The sequence below is a fragment of the Crinia signifera genome, chromosome 1 (genome assembly GCF_055691185.1).
Source record: "Crinia signifera chromosome 1, ASM5569118v1, whole genome shotgun sequence".
NCBI lineage: Eukaryota > Metazoa > Chordata > Amphibia > Anura > Myobatrachidae > Crinia > Crinia signifera.
Window position 1 is genome coordinate 36,248,016 of NC_139217.1, and position 26,186 is coordinate 36,274,201.

At 44.9% G+C, this 26,186-nt stretch overlaps 1 protein-coding gene across 1 annotated transcript in view; it reads right to left on the bottom strand.

Annotated features, from left to right (window-relative positions):
• Window positions 1-20,462, bottom strand: part of LOC146078403 (vomeronasal type-2 receptor 26-like) — a 166,046-nt gene extending 145,584 nt beyond the window's left edge. The window contains exon 1 of the mRNA XM_083186115.1: window positions 20,352-20,462. The gene's annotated coding sequence lies outside the window, so the exon portion shown is untranslated. The remainder of the gene's footprint in view (window positions 1-20,351) is intronic.
• Window positions 20,463-26,186: the final 5,724 nt, after the last annotated feature.

Here is a 26,186-nt window from a genome sequence, read left to right on the forward strand (position 1 = left end):
TCCACTGTGCTTGTGGCTTGTATGGCCTTTTGCTGATCCTCCGTCCTCTGCAGCATATAGAGGGTGGAGTTCCAGTGCATCACCAACTCTTGTTTGAGGTGATGGTAGGACAGGTTGAGGAGTTTTTGATGCTGCTCCAGCCTTCGGCAGAATAGCAAAAGTGTCCAGCAATTTTGTGGGCCACAAGCAACTCCTGCATGCTCCTGTCACTTTTTAGGATAAGCTGCACCACCGAATTTATAGTGTGGGTAAAAAATGAAATGTGCTGTAAATTGCCCATTTATAATGCCCGCACAATGTTTCTGGCATTGTCCAACACCACAAATCTCTGGGAGAGTCTAAGTGGGGTAAGCCACTGCGAGATGATTTCTCTAAGAGGTTGTCGGCATTGTGCCTCTTAGTGAAACAGGTGATACACAGAGTTGCCTGCCTTGGAAGGAGTTGGCATGCAGCAGATGCTGCTGCTTCTGTTGCTATGGAAGGAGATAAATCTATCCAGTAGGCTGTCACTGTCATATAGTCCTTAGTTTGTTCTGAACCACTTGTCCACATGTTCGTTGTTAAGTGGACATTGGGTACAACCACATTTTTCAGGGCACCAAGGACACTTGTTCGGATGTCTCTGTACATCCTCGGTATCACCTGCCTAGTGAAGTGGAATCTTGACAGGATTTTGTACCGGGGACACAATACCTCCATTAACTGTCTAAATCCAACTCCACTGATGGCAGACACTGGGCAGACAGTTAACACTAACATAGCTGTCAAGGCTGCAGTTATCTGTTTTGCTATTGGATGACTGCTGTCATACTTCGTCCTTATGGCAAATGACTGTTGGACGGTCAATTGCTTAGTGAAAGATGTAGCAGGCCTTCGACTTCCCCACTTGGACGATGACCAACTCCAACCAGCAACAGCAGGTGGGAGTCGGTCTTACATCCGGGAGGAATCCTGGATGGAAGAGGAGTCAGTCTTGCCGATGATATGATATGGCCTGCAAGACTACCTCTGTTCCGAATGGAGGGGGAAATTGACGAGGAGTGACTTGTTGGTGCTTTTAGGTGCTTGGATACAACAGGATTTAGGTGTCCCTGGACTGCTTACGGTCCTAGCCATAGTTTGTGAACTAAACAGTGACTTATGAACTAACTTCAGGTGATGCAAAAGCAAGGATTGCCCCAAGTGACCAATGTCCCTACCCCTGCTTATTCCAGCTTTACATAAGCTACATATGGTGAGACAATTGTTGTCCAGTTCTGAATAAAAATAATTCCAGACAAAAGAGGTGGATTTTTTGGTCTTCTGTCCAGGCATGGTGATGGCCTTTTGCATCCCACCGTCAACAACTGTCTCGCCCGGTGCCTCATTTAAGAAAACCACATCAGCAGCATCCTCCTTCTCATCAACTTCAACCTCAGTGCCAGCTACATGAATTTCCTCCTCCTGTTGTACAACATTGACAACTTCAAAATCAGGAACTGGACTGTGGGTGATCCTTCCAGCATATACGGAGGGCATGCTGCAAATGGTGGATGGAGCCACCTCTTCCTGTATAGTGATGGAAAGGTCAGGCATCGCAAGCACCAACACCCTTGGACTCTCCTTGTGGATTTGTGATACCATGTCTTTAGAAGGCTGAGTTGTTTGCTGTCTTTTGTTGACAGCTTAACTCTCTTTACATTTTTAGGGGGGGGTAGAGGAGTGGGCAGGCAGCTGACATCCGGTGATGTCGCCTGTCTGTCATGCCCACATTAGCATGAGAACGCACAGTTGAGCATTCCCATATCCTAATGGGGCTTCCCCATGAACCTCTCTGACCCCCACCTGCTGTCCTGGTCGCACCAGGGGTGCACGCTCCCTGCATTTGCACATGCGTAGAAATGCCATCAGTCCCTGTGCGAATGCAGGGTGGCAGCGAACATACCTGAATAAGGTCCTTTGAGCATCAAGTCTGCACTTGTGAATTTCTATTGCTGCATGATTAAGAGTCTTCTGACCTAAGCTATTATTGTATGGTATGGGAATTCCAAGTGTTCAGATCATAGCCACTTCGATGGAGCTTGGCTCTTCATTGCAGGGGCTGGCAATTCCATCACCAGCTGCCAGCTGTCGGAAGGGGCACGCACGCACCAGACGCTCACACACCCGTTTCGACGGAGCTCCCCACAACCATCCGTAACCTCCATTGCTGGTCCCCACTGCCGCCATGAACCTCCCCTAACCCTGCCTGTCTCCCTGAAGCAGAAATGGGCAGAGTTACGCCACCCAGCCACCGAGTGACTGGGACATGTGTGTGTGTGTGTGAGAGGCATGCACATCCCAGTCTGATGGAGTCCCTCTCCACCAGCACTCACCAGTGGGGAGGTTCTGGCGAGTGCTGAAAGTGAATAAGAGGGTCTCCATCTGTAGGGTAGTTAAGATTGTGTAGAAAAATATTGCACAAACTTTGCCTTGGATACAGTAGTTAATATAAAGTGTACCCAAATGAAAGGTAGACTATGGTTGTGTGTTAAGAATACTTTAATTAAATAATATTTAATTACAGGTCATGTGTAACATTACAATTACACATAATTGCCATTGACACTGATGCACTGATCCCAGTGTGTAGGAAGGGAGTGAATGGCTTTAGGAGCTGATTCTGGTTCAATCTGGTTCAGGGTTTACACATATGCATGTGCATTTCTGTGCATATGAAAACCTTGACTGCGAGTGGCCTCGACTATTTACAATGTCAACAAGAGAGGTGAGTGGGGGAGGATGATGGGCAGCCGCACTTAACCCCTTCCCGACATTTGACGTACATTTACGTCATGGTCGGGATGTACTTCCCGACACATGGCATAAATGTACGTCATGACTGTAAACTGTCACCGCGTCTATAGACGCGGTGACAGAGGGACGATGGCTGCTGTCCCTGACAGCAGACATCTTCCCTCGTGGCCCAGGGGGGGCAGCGATGCCCCCCCCCATTGGCGATCGCTGTGATTGGCTGTTCAAATGTGAACAGCCAATTACAGCGTTTTCTGTGTACCGGCGAATAACGTTGCTCGGTAACACAGGGATCGGTGGTGATTGGTGCTGTTAAGTACAGCACCAATCACCACCGGGTGTAAAGGGGTCACTGGTGGTCACCCCACCTCACCCCACCTGCCCCCAAGGCTGTGATTGGTCCGTCGGACCGACGGACCAATCACAGCCATTACACCTCACTGAAAATAACGGAGACAGCCCTGCAGCCGCCATTCTGGTCAGGAACAGCGTGCAGAGCGGTCTCCGTGCCCATCTGTGCTCTTATACTGACCTGATCTGCGTTGTGGTGTGGTGGCATCCGTGCTGCCTGCTTCCTGGTTGCTGTTGCTTCCTGGTGCTTCTGCGACTGCTGCTGCAGCGTCATCATTGTGTCATAGAACATAATATTGTATAATATAATTTTGTCTCTGCTGCCCCCTGCTGCCCCCCTTTTGTGCTGATCAGTATAAATTAACTGATCAGCAACTTTTTTGGGGTGCAGGGTTTTTTTTATATATACCCCGTCAGGTTGCACCAAAAGTTGTGTGCCTGCTGCCCCTCACTGCTAATCAGTGTTGCATCACTAATCAGTAGGTTTTTTTTTTTTTTTTTAGGGTGATTTTGTGGGTGTCCTGTGACCGCTGAGCGCTGATCAGTGACGTACATCACTTATCAGCATTTTTGGCACAGGGTTGATCTAATTTTTTTTTTTTGGATCAAATTCCTGTTGCCTTTGACTCATCAGCAGTTTTTTTTAATTTTTTTTTTTTGGAGGGTGCTGTGGGTTTTTAAAAAAAAAAAAAATTGTACACCCACGGTGATTTTGTGGGTGTCCTGTGGCCGCTGAGCGCTGATCAGTGACGGACGTTACTGACCAACATCTGTGCTCAATTTTTGGCGCAGGAGCTTTTTTTTTTTTTCTTTTAACTTACACGTGTTAAAGCACTACATACACACTACATACCCCCCGTGTTGAAATAAAGTTTGTACCCCCCCCCTACACTATACACGTGTTGAAACACTACACTTACACAAACACAAAAATAATAAAAATGTCCAAATCATCGCAAAGACTGTTTTCAGCGGAGGAGGCATATGCCCTTATTGCCTCTGACACTGACACAGCCAGTGAAGTAAGCGATGAATTTGCATTCGTCTTAAGCTCCTCTTCCTCCTCTAGTGATGAGGGACCCCCTTTAAAGACGCCCCCGTAGAGCAGCTGAGACCCCCCCCCCCCAATGATTGATATCGTATGGACCCCACCACCAGACAATTTTGAGCCCCAGGTTCCTGAGTTTTTGGCCAACCCAGGAATCCAATTTGATACTACAGGCCTCAAAGAAATTGACTTTTTCAAAGTCTTTTTCTCTGATGATTTTATAAATTTAATGGTGGACCAAAGTAATTTATATGCCCAGCAGTTTATTGCCCAAAACCCCACGTCATCATTTGCTAGGTGGACCCCTGTAGATGCAGTAGAGATGATGACGTTTTGGGGTCTAGTGTTACATATGGGCATAGTTAAAAAGCCAGAAATTAGGCAATATTGGAGTACAGATGTTCTGTACAGCACCCCACTTCATCGTATGGCCATGACCCGGACTCGTTTTGAGACGATCCTTAAATTTTTGCATTACAACGATAATGCACAGTGCCCACCCAGAGATGATCCCACCTTTAACCGGCTATTCAAAGTCAGGCCGGTCATTGATCATTTCAGCGCCAAATTTGCTGAGATGTACATCCCCGAAAAATTAATTTGTGTAGACGAGTCACTTATACATTTTAAAGGAAGGGTTAAATTCCGCCAGTACCTTCCCAATAAGAGGGCAAGGTATGGCATAAAAATGTATAAGCTGTGCGAAAGTACCTCAGGGTACACCCACAGGTTTAGGGTATATGAAGGGAAGGACACAAGAATTGAACCGCCAGAATGCCCCCCCTCCCTCGTAGGTGTTAGTGGAATGATTGTCTGGGATTTAGTGCACCCCTTCCTGGATAAGGGTTATCACCTCTATGTGGATAACTTTTACACCAGCATCCCCCTGTTTAAGGCCCTTGGTTCAAGAGGTACAGCAGCTTGCGGTACTGTGCGCAAGAACCAAAGAGGCCTCCCAAAAACGCACGTTGCCCAATTACTGAGAAAGGGTGAAAGCAGGGCACAATCCACCGAAAATATGTTGTTGGTCAAATATAAGGACAAGAGGGATGTCCTTATACTGACAACAATTCACGGAGACAGTACCACCTCCGTCCCTGTACGAGGTACCAGGTACACCTCAAAACCTATTTGTATCCTAGATTATAATAAGTACATGGGCGGAGTGGATCTTTCAGATCAGGTACTGAAGCCGTACAGTGCCCTGCGGAAAACAAAAATATGGTATAAGAAGCTGGCCGTGTATATCATCCAGATGGCACTGTATAACGCTTACGTACTATTCCGTTCTACCAGCCAGACGGGGACATTTATGCACTTTCAAGAGGAAGTCATAAAGGGCCTAATATTTGGGAACCAGCAGGCAGAGGGCCCCAGTACTTCTAGTACTGGCCCCAGTACTTCTAGTACTGGCCCCCGTATTGTATCAGGGCAGCATTTTCCTAACGAAATCCCCTCCACTGGAAAAAAGGGCAGGACACAAAAAAGGTGCAAAGTTTGCTATAAAAAGGGAATAAGAAAGCAAACTATTTTCCACTGTGAAACTTGCCCCAACAAACCCGGCCTATGTATGAAGGAGTGTTTTAAAATATACCACACATCTATGGATTATTAGGTTCATCATTTCACCGTGCTTCGGGGGTCTTGCTAATGCAACATAGCACCCACCATTCATTCCACCAGAATCTGTGCTGCAAAATCCAAATATCACTCCTTCCCTTCGGAGTCCTGCCATGCACCCAAATGGTATTTTTTGGTCACATATGAGGCAGTGCCGTACTCGGGAGAAATTGCGGCACAGATTTTGGGGTGCTTTGTCTCCTTCATTCCTTGTGAAAATGAAAATTTTGAGCCAGAACAGCATTTTTGTGTAAAAAAATTTAATTTTTCATTTTCACAGCCCAGTTGTACCAAAATTGGTGAAACCCCTGGGGGTTTGAAATGTACACTATACCCCTAGATGAATTCCCTGAGGGGTGTAGTTTGCAAAATGGGGTCACTTGTGGGGGGGTTCCACTGTATTGGTGCTTCGGGGGTCTTGCTAATGCGACATAGCACCCACCATTCAATCCACCAGAATCTGTGCTGCAAAATCCAAATATCACTCCTTCCCTTCTGAGTCCTGCTATTTTTTGGTCACATATGAGGCATTGCCGTACTCGGGAGAAATTGCGGCACAGATTTTGGGGTGCTTTGTCTCCTTCATTCCTTGTGAAAATGAAAAATTTTGAGCCAGAACTGCATTTTTGTGTAAAAAAATGTATTTTTTCATTTTCACAGCCCAGTTGTACCAAAATTGGTGAAACCCCTGGGGGTTTGAAATGTACACTATACCCCTAGATGAATTCCCTGAGGGGTGTAGTTTGCAAAATGGGGTCACTTGTGGGGGGGTTCCACTGTATTGGTGCTTCGGGGGTCTTGCTAATGCGACATAGCACTCACCATTCATTCCACCAGAATCTGTGCTCCAAAATCCAAATATCACTCCTTCCCTTTGGAGTCCTGCCATGCACCCAAATGGTATTTTTTGGTCACATATGAGGCATTGCCATACTCGGGAGAAATTGCGGCACAGATTTTGGGGTGCTTTGTCTCCTTCATTCCTTGGGAAAATGAAAAATTTTGAGCCAGAACTGCATTTTTGTGTAAAAAAATGTAATTTTTCATTTTCACAGCCCAGTTGTACCAAAATTGGTGAAACCCCTGGGGGTTTGAAATGTACACTATACCCCTAGATGAATTCCCTGAGGGGTGTAGTTTGCAAAATGGGGTCACTTGTGGGGGGGTTCCACTGTATTGGTGCTTCGGGGGTCTTGCTAATGCGACATAGCACCCACCATTCATTCCACCAGAATCTGTGCTGCAAAATCCAAATATCACTCCTTCCCTTCTGAGTCCTGCTATTTTTTGGTCACATATGAGGCATTGCCGTACTCGGGAGAAATTGCGGCACAGATTTTGGGGTGCTTTGTCTCCTTCATTCCTTGTGAAAATGAAAAATTTTGAGCCAGAACTGCATTTTTGTGTAAAAAAAATGTATTTTTTCATTTTCACAGCCCAGTTGTACCAAAATTGGTGAAACCCCTGGGGGTTTGAAATGTACACTATACCCCTAGATGAATTCCCTAAAGGGGTGTAGTTTGCAAAATGGGGTCACTTGTGGGGGGGTTCCACTGTATTGGTGCTTCGGGGGTCTTGCTAATGCGACATAGCACTCACCATTCATTCCACCAGAATCTGTGCTCCAAAATCCAAATATCACTCCTTCCCTTTGGAGTCCTGCCATGCACCCAAATGGTATTTTTTGGTCACATATGAGGCATTGCCATACTCGGGAGAAATTGCGGCACAGATTTTGGGGTGCTTTGTCTCCTTCATTCCTTGGGAAAATGAAAAATTTTGAGCCAGAACTGCATTTTTGTGTAAAAAAATGTAATTTTTCATTTTCACAGCCCAGTTGTACCAAAATTGGTGAAACCCCTGGGGGTTTGAAATGTACACTATACCCCTAGATGAATTCCCTGAGGGGTGTAGTTTGCAAAATGGGGTCACTTGTGGCGGGGGTTCCACTGTATTGGTGCTTCGGGGGTCTTGCTAATGCGACATAGCACCCACCATTCATTCCACCAGAATCTGTGCTGCAAAATCCAAATATAACTCCTTCCCTTCTGAGTCCTGCCATGCACCCAAATGGTATTTTTTGGTCACATATGAGGCATTGCCGTACTCGGGAGAAATTGCGGCACAGATTTTGGGATGCTTTGTCTCCTTCATTCCTTGTGAAAATGAAAAATTTTGAGCCAGAACTGCATTTTTGTGTAAAAAAATTTAATTTTTCATTTTCACAGCCCAGTTTTACCAAAATTGGTGAAACCCCTGGGGGTTTGAAATGTACACTATACCCCTAGATGAATTCCCTGAGGGGTGTAGTTTGCAAAATGGGATCACTTGTGGGGGGGTTCCACTGTATTGGTGCTTCGGGGGTCTTGCTAATGCGACATAGCACCCACCAACATTCCACCAGAATCTGTGCTGCAAAATCCAAATATCACTCCTTCCCTTCTGAGTCCTGCCATGCACCCAAATGGTATTTTTTGGTCACATATGAGGCATTGCCGTACTCGGGAGAAATTGCGGCACAGATTTTAGGATGCTTTGTCTCCTTCATTCCTTGTGAAAATGAAAAATTTTGAGCCAGAACTGCATTTTTGTGTAAAAAATGTAATTTTTCATTTTCACAGCCCAGTTTTACCAAAATTGGTGAAACCCCTGGGGGTTTGAAATGTACACTATACCCCTAGATGAATTCCCTGAGGGGTGTAGTTTGCAAATTGGGGTCACTTGTGGGGGGGTTCCACTGTATTGGTGCTTCGGGGGTCTTGCTAATGCGACATAGCACCCACCATTCATTCCACCAGAATCTGTGCTGCAAAATCCAAATATCACTCCTTCCCTTCTGAGTCCTGCTATTTTTTGGTCACATATGAGGCATTGCCGTACTCGGGAGAAATTGCGGCACAGATTTTGGGGTGCTTTGTCTCCTTCATTCCTTGTGAAAATGAAAAATTTTGAGCTAGAACTGCATTTTTGTGTAAAAAAAATGTAATTTTTCATTTTCACAGCCCAGTTGTACCAAAATTGGTGAAACCCCTGGGGGTTTGAAATGTACACTATACCCCTAGATGAATTCCCTGAGGGGTGTAGTTTGCAAAATGGGGTCACTTGTGGGGGGGTTCCTAACTTTTAGCATCTTATGGTGCCTAAAAACCTACATGAGGCTCCAAAATCAAGTAGGTGCTCCTTCTATTATGAAGCCTGTGGTTTGGTCAACGTGCACACTAGGGCCACATATAGGCTATTTATGAAAACAAAAGAATTGGGGGAATCAATTTTTAGTCACATTTCTCTAGTAAAATCTACTGTGTTCCTTAGAAAAATGTATTAAAATTGAAAATCTGCAAAAAAAATGAAATTTTGAAATTTCACCTACACTTTGTTTTAATTCCTGTGAAACACCTAAAGGGTTAACAAACTTCCAAAATGCTGTTTTGAATACTGTGAGGGGTGCAGTTTTTGAAATGGCATCATTTATGGGGGTGTCTCACATACAAGTCCCTCAAAGTCACATCAGAACTGAACTGGTCCCTAAAAAAATCAGTGTTTGAAATTTTCTTGAAAATTTGAGAATTTGCTATTCATATTTTAAGCCTCCTAGTGTCCAAAAAAATTAAAAGGAGGTTTAAATAATGATGGCAACATAAAGTAGACATATGGTCTTTGTTAGTTATTAACTATTTTGAGTGTTATGATTATTTGTCTCACAAGCAGAAAATTTAACATTTTGCAAATTGCAAAATTTTCAATTTTTTTTACGACATTTTGGTATTTTTCACAAAAAAACACAGACTGTATCGACCAAAATTTACCACTAACTTGAAGTACAATGTGTCACGAGAAAACAGTCTCAAAATCACTGGGATAAGTAAAAGCAAAAAAAAGTTATCCCCACATAAAGTGATACATGTCAGATTTGAAAAAAAGGGCTCACAGGCTGCGGCAGTAAGGGGTTAAACACTGGCCATTTCCATGTGAATAATGGCAGGTATGAAGTCTGTTGGGGACGGATGGCTGACATCACATAATCTCAGCCGCACTCCCTTTATTTGTCCTGGCACCCGCAAAATATAAGTAAGTCTCCACTGACATATTTGTGAAGGCAGGGGAAATCATTCAATGGTCAGCAAAGACATGTGAGAGGATTTCTCTTCATCACACATCCCCTTGCATGGTTGTGAGGGGAAATGGTGGTGGGGGATGGGCATGTATTTGCTGGGGTGGCTCCACAAGGACTCAGTAAGAAGCAAGCTTTGCAGCTTACCAAGTCAACTAGAATCACTTCTTAGTGTAGAAACTCCTGGATGGCTGATGGAGCCAGGTTTTCACAGTGTCCTGCACCTCCTTGTCATAGGTGAACCATTGACCTTCCAGTGAGTTGTCTAAGGGCTGGGGATATGGGAGTTACATGGGAAGATATCGGGGCTGTATGGAGGATGAGAGGTTTAAAGAGGGTTTCCCTACTACAATGGCAGAATTTTTTTTTTCTTGTGTTATGTTTCAAGGGTTAGGAGCTTGTTTATAAGACAAGTTGTGGGTTCTAATACATGGTGTGTCACTTGCAAAAAAATGATGTGAGGAGGGGTAGCCAGCTGCAGAAGCAATATTGATGGCTTTCAATGGACTAATTTAAACTCACACGGGAGGAGAGGTTCCCCCTTGAAAGCAGGAGCCCTGTGGCAGATGACTTCATTGCATCCCAGAGTTACACCTCTGCTCCTATCCCATTCAACATTTATGTTATGCATCATTAAGGTGTATGCGTTAATGAGGAGTCTTGGACCCAAGGCAATTATTTCATGCCCATTTGGTAAAACGGTGTCTATGACTGCATATTTTTTTATCAATATATCTGTGTTTATATGTATGCCTTATTTTGTGCATGTTGTTAGTCCCCTTCTGATTAAAAGTACATTTTTATAACATCATTAAGAGTGCCCCGGCACAAAGAGTTTTCTTTTCCCTCTTTAAAGTAATTTATCATGCACTGTCCATTACTAGAGCCAGTGCAGGCCATCCGCAGCACCTACTTATGAAAACCAGAGGTGTCAGTGGTCCTGTCCTCTAGGTACAGTATGACTTAATTTTGGGCCTCTTTCAAAAGCAAATTTTCTATCTAATGGACAAAACCATGTGCACCATGGGGCAGATGCAACATGTGCAGGGGGCGACCTGAGGCTCTGTTGGGTATCAGGAAGTTGATTGATGTACGCACAGCTCTATCCTGGGTCTACATAAATTGTGAGTGTTTTCTTTTCATTTGTATGCTGGTCTTTATAAAAGCACTCCAGAGATGAAACTTTGAACTACAAGATGTTGTAAGACTATTCATTTAAAGTCATGAGTGCCACCGTCATTCCTCTGCTGTACATCACTGTACTGCTGCAGCAGCATGCTCTATGGAAGGCACAAGGCCAGAAACACTTTATCCAGAATGCCGGGATCACTGCAAACTATATATACCAGGCTGAACCACAGACACCTTTTAGTAAATGTGGCAAGAGCCCTTCTCACAAGGCACCGGAACCTTCTACAATTATTATCAGTTCACCAAGGACACCAGTCACTGCTTTTACAGCAGTGTTAATCACTGGGAGTTTTCTATTAAAAAGGCACTTTTTTAAGGCACAGGTGTGACAGTGATATGAGCACAGGAACACACTTTCGACATTTAATCCACTAATGCCAGTACTACAGGCATTATACATCAAAGAGTGGTCCTAACACCAGGAGCCACCTTTAGTTTTTCTGAATCAGAGGCAGAGAACTTTCTCTTTAAAGAGACAGCAGGGGGCCATGGAGTCCCTGAAACCCCTCTAGATATGTACAAGGAATTATTAAATTTGAGAAAACCAGAACAGGACTTTTTCTTTCACGGGCTAACCATGTCAAATTATTATCGGGACAAAAAAATGCCTAGGGGTTCAAGAATACAAAACACCCACAGGATTGAGAGATACAACCTCAATTTTTCTGTGAAATAGACATATACTCTGAATCACTGTTCACTAGATCTACTACTATTGGTGATCAAAGAAGCCAAAAGAAAAATGGAAGTACTGTAACAAAATCAAAAATCAAGAACCTGGAAATCACGCATGTACCTGCGCTACTGAGGGTGATGCACTGACCTGGTGTGATGCATATCCAGAAAACGGAAGTGCAGGGAGGATGAGGAGGATGAGAAAGCCGGGTGCCGGTTGAATGTGCAGGAGAAGTGTGCAGGAGGAACCCAAGTCAGGCACCGGGGCTGAACAAGGCCAGACAGAGCCGGGCAGAACGGAGCGGGGCAGACTTGAGCCCGGCAGAGTGAACGCCGGCCAGGGCACCCAGCAGAGGGGAGTACAGGTACCTAGCGGAGGCAAGCACCGGGTAAGTAAACATAAACTGGGAGAAACTTACAGCAGGGGGTGTGGGCGCAGGGCCAAGCTTGGGGGACAAAGAAGGAGCAGGAACTAGAGGGTAATAGTGTTGGCAGGGGGGTTCTGAAAGTGTGAGGGGGGATAGGTAGCGCTACCATTGCCAGTGTGTGCTCAGAAGAGTTTAAATCATTGTGAGGCTGCAGCAACTATGATCTGACTGGTGCTGAATTAATAAGGGAATAGTGTTAACTACACATAGAGTGAAGGGGCACAGCTGTATTTTAAGTATATTTTGTCTATACTCTCAGTCATCCTCCAGTCCTCTCAGCACTGCTGAGTCTGCGGCTATGTGGCACACCGCTTCCCTCACAAGTGGAGACAGTGTCCAGTGCTCAGCAATCTCCCTGTCTGCCACCATTGCTCCCGGCCACAAGCATGGCAACTACAAACAGTCTTTCCCACCATAGCCTGACATGGGGGCTGCCATGTTTTCCCAGTCACATGTCTTTCTTGTCCAAACCTGCTTGGAGTGATCTCCCTGTTATACCTGCCTGGCCAATCCTGGCCAAGCAGTGGGTATGAGTATGCTGGGAGTGCTCACTCCAATGCTAGTGCTACAGTTGGTGTTTGTCTCTCCCTGCTGCAGCGTGACTCTCCAGGTGCCCCAGTTCCTGATCCTGTCCAGGTTTACCATCTCCTGTGATCATCCAGGTTACCATCTCCTGTGATTCCGTGTCTGCTGCCAGACTCACCTGCTGGTTCCAGCCTAGCTCCAGGATTCCAATCCTGATCCTCTGTTCCGTCATCCGATGTTCCGCCATCGATCCTGATCCGATGTTCCATCATCATCCGATGTTCTGTCATAATCCGATGTTCTGTCATCAATCCTAGTTCCGATATTATGGATTGCTTCTCTTCATCCTTCATCCAACTCCATATATCTTTTCAAGCCATCTCAAGTCCGATGTTCCACCATCGAGTCATTACCTCACATCTACAGTAACGTATTGCATTACGTGTTCCTGTTATATTGTTCAGAGACTTCCACCTTGCAAACGTTACTGCCTGTTATTTTACAACCTTCCTGCATTACAATAAACCGGTTGTATTTTACCACTGACTCTTTCTTTCCTGTTTCTGGGTGCACTGTCGCGCAACATATATGTGCGAGGGTCTTCTGCAGCCTCCCCGATTCCAGTATTGGTCCAGGCCCTCACCAGAGGTCTTAGACTCTGCAACTCAGACCCCTGGTGTGACATCCAGACTTTGGCCCTTATTCTGGTTGGTGCGGTCAGAGCCGCACACGGGGCTCCGACCGCACAAACCAAGGGCCGCCCACCCGACGGATCGCCACGGCCGTCCGTACACGGACGGCTGGCGATCCGCACAAAAATGGTGGAGGCGTACGCCTCCACCATGGTGGGAGCTGCCCCCTGCATTCGATGGTCGTCGACCATCGAAGGCAGGGCCGCACGCCGCGGCAGCTCCCGCAAGCTGAGACCACACGGACAATCGTCCGTGTGGTAGCTTGTATGGGGGCTGAAAGCTGACATCCGGCGACGTCAGCTTTCCGCCCCCATGTCATGGTAATGAGGGCGTCATGCCCTCATTACCATGCATACGCCCCGCGTTTGCATGGGAACGCCCATGAAACGCGGGGCGTACACATAGGGAAATGAGGGGATGAAGCCCCTCACGCCCCTATCCGCCCCCTTTGCGGCGGACGAAATCCGTCTGCGGCGAAGGGGGCTGCACATGCGCAGAATGACCTCTGCGCATGTGCAGACCACAAACATCGGCGGTACGGCCGCACGCGGGCCGTACCGTGCCGATCTGAATAAGGGCCATTGACTTGGCAAATGAGACATGTAAGTCAGCAAAAAGCAGTGGGTTCCTAAACTTACTCAAGAATCAGTTTATCACACAATTGTTTGAAACACCAACTCATGATGGGGCGTTATTAGATTTAGTATTGACAAACAATATAGATTTAGTCTCAAATACCAAAGTAATAGAACATCTAGGTAACAGTGACCATAATATGGTCTCACTGGAAATCAACTTTGGTAAACTACAACATACAGGACCTGCTAAAATATAACATTTTAGGAAAGCTAACTTTGATTTATTCAGGGAATCTTTAAAAGAAATAGAGTGGGAAGTGTTATTTGAGGGGAAGAATGCAGAGGAAATGTGGGAAACACTGATAAATGGTTTGGCTTATAAACATTTCCAGTCGGCCTATCTGCAGGAGGTACATTTTCGATTCTGCACAGGGCCTACATTTTGCCAGCCCAAAGGAAACATTGGGTCTCAGAAGAAACCGGTGCTTGTCACAAATGTTCTCACTCTTCATCCACATACAAACACTGTGTTTGGGAATGCAGAAAGATCAAATGTTTTTGGTATAAAGTTACATCATATATTAATGACCTTCTACATATCGCTTCCAAGCCTGATTACCTGACATGCATATTCCTACACTTTAAAAAGTGGAACCTCAAGGGAAATGATCCTTCTCTCATTCCTCTGTTGGAAAAATCCTTACTATAGCGAAGAAAGCCATATTAATCCATCGGACTGACGCCACTTCTCTAAGCCTTAACGAAGTCAAACAAAAACTAACTCAGCTCTTCTACTTCGATAGACGGACAGTGCTCCAAAACCACAGTAATGGGAGTGTGGTCAAATTCTTAAAGCTTTGGGATACTTTCCTGAACTCTCTCCTGCCGTCAATTCAATATAATATTCAGTTGTCATTTACAGACATTTCTAGATAACTCCATATGTTAGTAGGTGTGACTACTTAAAGGTGTAGTGACAAACCCATGTATCATTCTTTTTTACGAATCTACGACACCTTAATTTTAGAATTTTCGTGCAGCTGGAAATACCTTAAATGATTAGCCAATCACCAGATGGTGATTTATCTGTGTAGGATAACTGTTGTTACTTGTCCTCATCCTGTTCACTCTACCCCCCCCCCCACACACACACACACACAACTTTTACCTCTTGATTGGAGTTCCTTCTATATTGCATCCCCCCCCCCCTACCCCTACCCCCAACCCTCTACCCCCCGCCCTTTCTCTCACTAGTTTGCCAAGCTCCTATTGGCATATGGATATTCCTTCTAAAACTCTTCCTCTGATTCCCTGACCTATGTTTAGGGTGATGCTCACTCAAAACATTCTACTGGATATCAACATTAGAAAATAGACCATTCTCAAACTGGTAGTTGCTCTGGTCTATTATGGTTTCGTTAACCTTCTTATATATGTCCTATGCTATGTTTTATTGTATTCTTGATTTATAAAACTCAATAAAAAATTATATAAAAAAAAAAAGAAAAAGCCATCATGGTTGGACAAAAAAGTGAGAACCGCGATTAAAAATAAGACAAGAGCATTTCAATTTTACAAGAATAACGGGAATGAAAAGGTGTTCTTTAAGTACAATGAATCAAACAAAATTTGTAAAGGGGTAATCAAAATAGCTAAAAGGGAAAATGAAAAACGCATAGCCACGGAGAGCAAAACCCATCCTAATAAATTTTTCAAATACATCAATAGTAAACATATAATTAAAGAGAACATAGGCCCATTAACCAATATTAACAGTAATAACATTAAAGAGGATATGGGAAAAGCAGAATTGTTAAATGAGTTTTTCTCATAAGTGTTTACTAGAGAAGAAGACCGTGGAGCATACAGGTTCCTCAATTGGGACGAGCAGGCCAGATCTTAAAATCACTTTCACAACAGAGTAGATAACATTACGGCAGAGTAGATTAAATTAAGATTGGATTCTCTATGCGTATTATGAGAGGCCTGTCTGTCTGGTACAAACCCGACCTGGTCTGGGTAGACAAGGGTCACAAGATATTTATTGATATATATGCGGCAATCAGTTTGGCAAATACTGTAGTTTGACATCTCCATTTAATAAAGCAATGGGGCAGTATTTCTGGTCTTTCCCAGGTTTAGGCAAAGTCACCACCTGAGCCTCCAATATCTCCCTTAGGAATGAACCAAAGTCAGTTACTTCATTAAACACAGCAATCGAATGAGTAGTTAACTGAGCTTGAAACACCAAATAAAAGTCATTAATAATGCTGTCAGGCGTGGGGGCTTTGTCAAGTGGGAGCATCTTTATTGCCATCGCTATCTCCAATGCTGTCCAGGGATCATTTAAGCCCCGTAATAGTACAAACTATACAGAGTTTCGAAACAGAATAGGTACTCCATTCCTCTTAAACGGTCCATTTGAAAAATACCCAGATTTGTACCTCTTTAAAAGTGGGAGGACCAAGGGAGGAGAAATGTGTCTCCTGCAGGGCAACTATATCTGCCTTCTGTTTATAAAATGTGGCAAGGGCTAGTCTACATTTATTGTGGGAGTTTAATCCCTTAACATTTAAGGAAAAAAAAAACACCATGGGAAAATAGCTGATGGACAATATGGCACAACAGTAGCATTTGGTCATAGTAACATAGAGGACCCTGTAGAAGCCTTGAGTTTTTAAAGTGTAAATAACACATTAAAAAGGGGAGGGGTAGAAAAACAGGAAGGGAATACCAAATGGACCAGCACATCGGGTCTGCATAACTAATGCAGGGGAGAGAGAAAAACTGTGCAGTAAAGTAAACTTTGGGGGAAGTGGCCTAGGTGCCACCACTTGGGGCATAGGCAATAACATAACACTACATTCATAGAAGAGTAAGTACCCAGAGAGAACAAAACCAAAATTGGTAAACGGCATATGTAGCAAACGTGCAACAGGGAACATGAAAACAATCAGAACTGACAGAAATAATATACATAAAGAGAATCATATACTGTAAAGCTAGTACATCACTACAGTATCTTACGTGACTTTGAACAAGATCCCTTCAGCGGCCAAAAGGGCACATGGAGTCAAAACAATAAGACAAAAAACCTATAGTCATGTAGTAGACCACTCAGAGGCCCTTATTCTGGTTGGTGCGGTAATGTCCGTGTGCGGTCGGTCCGCCGATGTTTAGTGTCTGCGCATGTGCAGAGGCGTCTCTGCGCATGTGCGAACAGGACGCACGTCCAAATTCCACATGAAATGTGTACACTACGAACAGGGGGTGGAGAGGGGCGTGAAGGGCTGTTTGGGCTCATTAACATATGCATACGCCCCGCGTTTCAAGGGCGTTCCCATGAAAACACTGGGCGTACGTATGGTAATGCGGTCGTGACGCACGTGCAGGGGGCGGACATATGACATTGCCGGATGTCAGCTGCCCGCCCAGATCCCTGCTTTTGCACGGAGAAATGCCGGTGTGGTCTGAGGTTGCAGGAGCTGCCTGGCCATTCGGTCCTGCATTTAATGGTCTGCGACCATCGAATGATGGGGGAGGTTCCCTGAGATGGAGGAGGTGTATTCATGAGAAATACACTTGCGGTCCGTTCGGACAGCTTCTTACCGCATTAGGACGGAGTGAGCAATCCGTACGAAAGGCGGGGTTTAGGACGCACGGTCGTGCCCGCATATTCGGCTCCGTTGTAAAATTGTAGATAGAGGCGTAGCCAAAATGTCCCAAACCGCTAGCAGTTTAGTTCTAGCCTTGAGGGATGAAATCATCATGGGTAACGGTTAACTTCACCAGGAATCAAGTATCCCTTGAGATCGAAGGGCCGCCGTGATGGGAGCCAGTACTCTACATTTGGCAATAGTGGTCGCAGAGAAATAGGGAAAGAGTTGTAAACCTCAGAGAATGTCTGAGTCACAGGCCACCCTGGCAGCTTGGAGGACAAAACCATGTGCACTGCAGGTGGGGCAGATGTAACATGTGCAGAGAGATTTAGATTTGGGTGAGTTATTTTGTTTCTGTGCAGGGAAATACTGACTGCTTTATTTTTTATAATGCAATATAGATTTCACTTTGAAGTAAAACCCAACTCCAATCTAATTCTCTCTGCACATGTTACATCTGCCCTACCTGCAGTGCACATGGATTTGTCCATTTGAGAAGGAATATGACTTTGCGAGTGAACCAGAATAAGGGCCATGATATGCTTTAGATGGAAGCTTTATCTAAAGGAGTGAAACATGTGAGACACTATTCTGCGCAGTGCTGTCTCCAGGCACATCTTTTGCATACTATGGGTGAAATTTAATAGGATGAGAGATTCAGAAAGTGAGAGATTTGGTAAGAAATCTCCAGTTTGTTTTAAAACAACAATAGTTTACACTTCAAAACCAGTTTGATGTTGTAGTGTAAATGATTGACGCTTTAAAAAAAACTGGAGATTTCTTACCAAATCTCTCAATTTCTGAATCTCTCATCCTATTAAATCTCACCCAATGTATCTTCTGCAATCTTAGCAGGGGCTATGGACATCTGATCCCCCCCCCCCTATAAGCTAAAATTGTGTACACCGTACACCCAGGGTTGCCACATCATCCCTTTAAAACTGGAGACATATTAATTACACAGGTTCTTTGGCTGATTAAAAAAATACAGTTGGAATGAAGTCTGATGGCTGTTTAAAAAAAAAAACAGTTGAAATTGAGTCTTGAAGTGAGCCAGGCAAAGAACCTGTGTAATTAATATTTCTCCAGTTTTAAAGGGATGAGGTGGCAACCCTACGTACACCTGAAGGTTGGGACTCCTTCAACTTAGAGTAGCACCCCGCCCACCTGATCTGAATATTATTTTACCAGCTTGGTCCCTGGTAGCCACAGACTGCAAACTAGAGGCACAATGTAGGTAAGACCTAAAAACTGACACTAATTGCTAGTCTTGGTGATGGATTTGGTGTACAGCTCCCATTGGGTTGGTGTGGCTGTCTTGCTTTCATGGTGGCACACAATAACATTTATTTAGCACTATTTATTTTCCACTAATATTATACTTTCTAGCGCTACACTTTTTAACCTCTAGCTTCTGCTTCTTTCCTATTAATACACTTATAGCTTAGTTTTTCACTTGTGTGCTGCCCTGGGGTGACTGGCTTATGCTGGACTTTTTTGGGTTCCACATCCCAGATTCAAACTTTGCATTAGGGACCCACCAGAAATGAGGTCACCGTGAAGCCCGTTGGTGGGCAAATATTTCTTGGCCAATTAATATACCAAGAACCTCTATTATTGATTAATAATATGAAGTGTGCATCTGCACCATGCATATTTCTTTGCAGAACAAGTCCAGCATGATAGCACCTCATGTATACAGGGTGTGCATCCTAAGTCCCCACCCCCCCCCCATAATCTATGGGCATCGACAAATATTTAAGGCAGCCCGTAGGATCTGCGACTTCGATGCAAGGACTCTCATCATGCTTGCAGGTAAAGGACATGTGATGTGTCACTTTTTATGCGATCCTTTGCGGCAATGCATCGGAATTGCATAAAAAGTGGCCATATCACACTAGTGGATGGGGGCTTTTAGAAACACTGTAAATTATGAATATGTCTCTGTCTTCTGCTATATAACATGCTGCAGAGATTTGGAAACATAAAATATAAAGGGGTCAGGTACAAATAAGAGACAGAGATATTCTGTCTGATATAAAATACAGAGAGATGAGAGCAGTTACTGAGAAATCATACATCCCAACAAGACCCTCTCCAGGAGGGACACATCGCTCTGTTCCTGGACTTCCCTCTTAATGTAAGATTGCCAACACCTGTGTTTAACATTTTAATTGCTGAGAAAGGAGTTTCAACACATGTGACGGCAATCATACATTAAGGGCTGTATTCAGTGTCGTGGGCGAGCTGTGATAGCGAGCAGTGTATTTAACTGACCCCCGTGCATACACTGTTTCCCCCTCGCTAGCTTTTTGGAGCGAGGGGAAAACGGCGTATGTAGCCGCGATTACAGCGAGACTCACTGCTAAATGCAGGGGGCTCCCTGCAGTGGCTGCGAGCCTCGCTGTTTGGGGGGATCCTCGCTGTCCTCCAACAGCGAGTATTCCCCGGGAACATTGAATACAGTGAGTGACTGCCGCGGGGGTTTAACAGTGAGGGTCGATTGTTTTCAAAGATCCCCACCGTTTAACCCCTCGCTGGCTGCATTAAATTTGGCTGTAAGAGGTAAGTCTAGGAACAGAGCATTGTGTGCCTCCTGGAGAGGGTCATGTTGGGAGGTATGAGCAATGCACAGACGTTTTTAGGGATTCTCTGTATGAAACGTCCTTGTAATACTGCTTGCAGCATCTATTGTACTTACATCATGCAGATGACACTGAAGAAAATATTCCATCCATTCCTCTGAGATAATAACATTGTTTCTAATTCTTCAATAATGTTCCTGAGAATAATTACATGTAACTGTAAAATCGCTCACTACCAGGTAACAGCCGGGTGTAGAGTTCTGTGTCTCAGATCTGCAGAGTGTCACATACAGGACCAGCAGCAAAAACACAATAAAAAATAGGTCAGACCCATTGTTACAGATAATCAGGTGCATGCGAGATGGTTTCTCCTCTCCCCAATCCCAGCACTGACAGCTGCACAGGAGTAGTATGGAATATGCAGGGCACAGGGTAACAGGAGCTAGTGGGAGCCTTATATACATTGCAGGTTACTCTTCTGTCATGGACTAATAAAAATACATCAGTGTAAATAGATATTTTCAGTAGAAAAGCAAATTTATTATATATTTTTTTATATAGAAAGTAATTATGCCTCCATGGGCTGATATACATAGAAGCTGTTTTTTTTTTCAGTTTTCATAGTACAATAGTCATTACTGTATTTTAAACAGTTGTTGATAAGTGGTTTAAAGTGGAATTAAACTACATTCAAAATAATTTAAAACAAGGAAACTTTATGTTGCTGCCTTACTTCAACTGGCACTAATGGTTTTGGTCACTTACAGTCTGAACCAACAATACATTTGGTGCCTCTTTCTGAGCCGCACCCAATGGCCATAAATGAAAAAGACCATGACAGACAGATTATTATCTTATTCCAGTGTCAGCATCTGTATGGCTGTAAGTGAGAAGCTACACCTCCGACTGTTCTTCAATCAATAGCCACATACAGTATGTAATCATTAGTATCAGCAATTTCCCCAGCCCCATGCTCTGTGCCGGAGATCTATCAGATACACCCATCACGATATCTGTGCCTCAGAGTATCACAGTACGTTAACCATGCAGAGGCGTAGCTAGGGTGGAGCCGGCGGAGCACCAGCTCCAGGCGCCAACATGTCACCTGGCGCCGGAGCTCTGCCGCCGGCTCCCCCGCCCTGCTCGCCCGTTCCCCGCTGTGCCCGGCATCAGTCTGCGCGGCGAGACAGCTCCCTGCTCTGTCTTCCTTCTCCCTGCTGCTGCGGCTGCCTGAGGTAGAGATACAGCCGCTGGCAGGCAGGGGGAGCACCTCTCAGGCTGATGTCGAAAGTGAAACTACAGCCTGAGAGGGGAGAGAGACAGAGGAGCACAACAGCAGCGCCGTGGACAGGCTTTCTGAAGTGAGTGGGGGCTGGGGCAGCCAGCACTGGTCTGTCAATGTATACCTGGGCATAATTATTGATCCATACACTGGCAGGCGTGGGGGAGTAAATTTCACTGCATGATGTGCCTAGGCTGTGCTGGAGGGGATCTGTGAATATGTGACACATGCCTGCTTATGGGTGTGTGTGTGTGTGGGGGGGGGGTCTGTGACTGTTACTGCTACTGCATGTCTGCATTAGACTCACTGTTACAAGTCAGATCCCCTTCCAGCTCAACCCCCCCATAAGCAGACATGTCACATATTCAGATCCCCCAACCCCCCCTCAGATTCTGAATATGTCTAATATGTCTGCCTAGGGGGGGGGGGTATCCCACCTACTACAAATAGGGGGGTGCCACCTACTACAAATTGGGGGGGGTGAAACATGCTCTTGCTCCAGGCACCGTGGTACCTAGCTACACCACTGTAACCATGGGTCAATATTACTTCTAAAAGTCTATGGGGCAGATTTATTAAGCTTGGAGAAGAGATAAACTGGAGATAAAGCGGAGAAAAGGTAAAAGGAGATAAAGCACAGCCAATCAGCTGTGTTTGAAAAAGACAGTTGGGAGCTGATTGGCTGTGCTTTATCTCCTTTTACCTTTTCTCCGCTTTATCTCCAGTTTATCTCTTCTCCAAGCTTGAATAATCTGCCCCTCAAACCTTGTGTTCTTTTGTCATTTTAACACACAATTACTACATAGAAACACAATTTTCCAAACAGATACTTGTATTCATCTCTAAATAACAAAAGAAACTTGTGTAACAAGTAAATGCTGACAAAGAAAGTCACACAACAAATCAGGATTTTTGGACTTTCTATGGAATCCCGTACTTTTACCAAGGTTCCTATATTGGATTTTCGGGAAGGGATGGCACAAAAAATTTAAATGTTAATATAAAAATAAGCTTCTCCCTTACTACCACATAATGCCAGCAGTAATTTACAATAGTCTGTTAAGAAGTTACAGTGACTTACTAAACTGTTAGAATAATAAAAAGACAGCATAGCATGTCGTCAGTACCTTTGAAGGTAAAGAGCTGTATTCAATCCAGGATTTTGACTGTTGGAACATACCGACTATAGGAATCCAGGGCCGTTTTAGCTCTGCTTGAGAGATACTCAACAGGCGGTATTCAATGTTCCGCTTGTCAAGTAAAGAAAAGTAGTCGTCTCAGCCAAACCACCCACAAATTGTTGAAAAATGGACGTGATTCGACAATCTGTGGGCATTTCCGACAAAACAGATCCGACTTGTTTTAAAGTTGGATTTGTTTTGTCGGAATCTGCCTTCAATGCTGTTGGAAAGGTTGAATACCCCCTAAGCATTCTTTGAGCTGGGAGGCCATAGACAAGACCCTCGATTCTACCTGAATATATTTTTCTATAGCCTTGCACATACTGTATATTCATCTACTCTGTGAAATCGCTTAGCCAAATTTGGTAATGAATTACGGAGGTATCATCTTGAAACCCTAATTTTGACAGGCCAAGCTCAAGCTTATGAGGCTAAAACCATTTATGATAACTACTCCAAAGGCATAAAAGTGATACAGAGCTTGTGACAGCATCCAAAGCAGCAACAGTATACATGTCAGCAATTGTTGGCAGGTCCTTTAGTCCGGACCAGATGTCCAAACTCCCTCCTGCCTGCCTTGCATCCCCGCCAGTGGGTTGTGTGAGAAATTGCAGCTGTTTCCTCGCAGCCACAGATGTGGGAGAAAATGAAGGAGGAGCTGGGGCCGTGTCATGGTCCCCTTCAGATGACAATCTCCTGACCAGCAGGTCTTTGCACCTTTGTAGAATTGTGTCTGCCAGAAACAGAGACACAACATACGCTATAAACTGAGGATCGAGCTTGGTGGCCAGAATGTATTCTTCTGACTTTAACAGCCTGACCACCCTTGTATCCTGGCAAGCCATATGGAGGGCTTCATTCACAAGAGCTACATGCTTTGGGGAATCACAATGCTTTAGCTCCTTCTTCACTTTCTTCAGTTGCTTCTGCAACAGCTTGATCAGGGAAATCACCAGACTCAAGCTGGCTGTATTGGTGCTGACTTCACCTGTGGCAAGTTCAAATGGCTGGAGAACCTTGCACAACAAAGAAATCAGCCTCCACTGTGCTTGTGGCTTGTATGGCCTTTTGCTGATCCTCCTTCCTCTGCAGCATATAGAGGGTGGAGTTCCAGCGTGTCACCAACTCTTGTTTGAGGTGATGGTAGGGCAGGTTGAGGAGTTTTTGATGCTGCTCCAGACCTTCGGCAGGCAGTGGCAGAATAGCAAAAGTGTCCAGCAATTTTGTGGGCCACAAGCAACTCCTGCATGCTCCTGTCACTTTTTAGGAAATGCTGCACCACCAAATTTATAGTGTGGGTAAAAAATGACATGTGCTGTAAATTGCCCATTTATAATCCCCGCACAATGTTTCTGGCATTGTCCAACACCACAAATCTCTGGTAGAGTCTAAGTGGGGTAAGCCACTGCGAGATGATTTCCCTCAGTTTCTCTAAGAGGTTGACGGCATTGTGCCTCTTAGTGAAACAGGTGATACACAGAGTTGTCTGCCTTGGATGGAGTTTTCATGCAGGAGATGCTGCTGCTTCTGTTGCTATGGAAGGAGATAAATCTATCCAGTAGGCTGTCACTGTCATATAGTCCTTAGTTTGTCCTGAACCACTTGTCCACATGTTCGTTGTTAAGTGGACAGTGGGTATAACCACATTTTTCAGAGCACCGAGGACACTTGTTCGGATGTCTCTGTACATCCTCGGTATCACCTGCCTAGTGAAGTGGAATCATGACAGGATTTTGTACCGGGGACACAATACCTCCATCAACTGTCTAAATCCAACTCCATTGATGGCGGACACTGGACAGACAGTTAACACTAACATAGCTGTCAAGGCTGCAGTTATCTGTTTTGCCATTGGATGACTGCTGTCATACTTCGTCCTTATGGCAAATGACTGTTGGACGGTCAATTGCTTAGTGAAAGATGTAGCAGGCCTTCGACTTCCCCACTTGGACGATGACCAACTCCAACCAGCAACAGCAGTTGGGAGTCGGTCTTACATCCGGGAGGAATCTTGGATGGAAGAGGAGTCAGTCATGCCGATGATATGGCCTGCAGGACTACCTCTGTTCCAAATGGAGGGGGAAATTGAGGAGGAGTGACTTGTTGGTGCTTTTAGGTGCTTGGATACAACAGGATTTAGGTGTCCCTGGACTGCTTACGGTCCTAGCCATAGTTTGTGAACTAAACAGTGACTTATGATCTAACTTCAGGTGATGCATAAGCAAGGATTTCCCTAAGTGACCAACGTCCCTACCCCTGCTTATTCCAGCTTTATATGAGCTACATATGGTGAGACAATTGTTGTCCAGATCTGAATAAAAATAATTCCAGACAAAAGAGGTGGATTTTTTGGTCTTCTGCCCAGGCATGGTGATGGCCTTTTGCATCCCACCGTCAACAACTGTCTCGCCCGGTGCCTCATTTAAGAAAACCACATCAGCAGCATCCTCCTTCTCATCAACTTCAACCTCAGTGCCAGCTACATGAATTTCCTCCTCCTGTTGTACAATATTGACAACTTCAAAATCAGGAACTGGACTGTGGGTGATCCTTCCAGCATATACGGAGGGCATGCTGCAAATGGTGGATGGAGCCACCTTTTCCTGTATAGTGATGGAAAGGTCAGGCATCGCAACCACCAACACCCTTGTACTCTCCTTGGGGATTTGTGATACCATGGGATGAGATAAATGTGCATTTTTTTATCTCGCACCACATCGCCGCTATTCGCACTTTTTTAATTCACATTTTTTGTTAATAAATCGCATATTTAATGGGATGCGATTTGGAGGCTGAAAAGTGCGATGTAGTGCGATTTGCGGCGAAGTGGTGCGAATTTATGACACAAAAAAGTGTGATTTCTTCCGCCGGTCATGTGCGAGTTTTGGACCAACCGGAGTGCAATTTACAAAACTGTCTCCGCATGACTAAGAACCCCCTAACCTATTGGCCCACCTCTGTCCCCTTCATTATGCATCACACCCCCTATATAAAGGGGCACTGGCGCCATTTCACTCTTTGATAGGAAGTAAGGAGCATGGAGAGGAGCAGTGGCAGTGTGAGCAGAGGAAAAGGTGTTGGTGGCAGAGTGAGCAGTGGCAGAGTGAGCAGTGGCAGAGGGAGCAGTGGCAGAGGGAGCAGTGGCAGCAGCCAGCCAAGTGGGAGAGGCAGCAGAGGACTGCTAAGGTCGTCCTCCATTACAGGGAGTGGCAGCAGTGTGGCAGTAGTAGTAGTAGTACGTTTATTTATAAGGTGCCACAAAGTGTCCGCAGCGCCGTACATAGCAAACAAAAAAAAAAAAAAAATTACAAGGTAACGTACAGGGTGTGTAGAAAGATACAGTATAAATAGGGGTATAGCTGGTAGAACTAAAATCAGCATCAGTTCAGAAGTAGGTGTCAAAATAGTCAAGGAGACCGAAGATGAAGTAGAGGAAGGGAAGAACAGGACAGGAGCACAGGTGAGGTAATGAGGTAGGGTGAGTACGT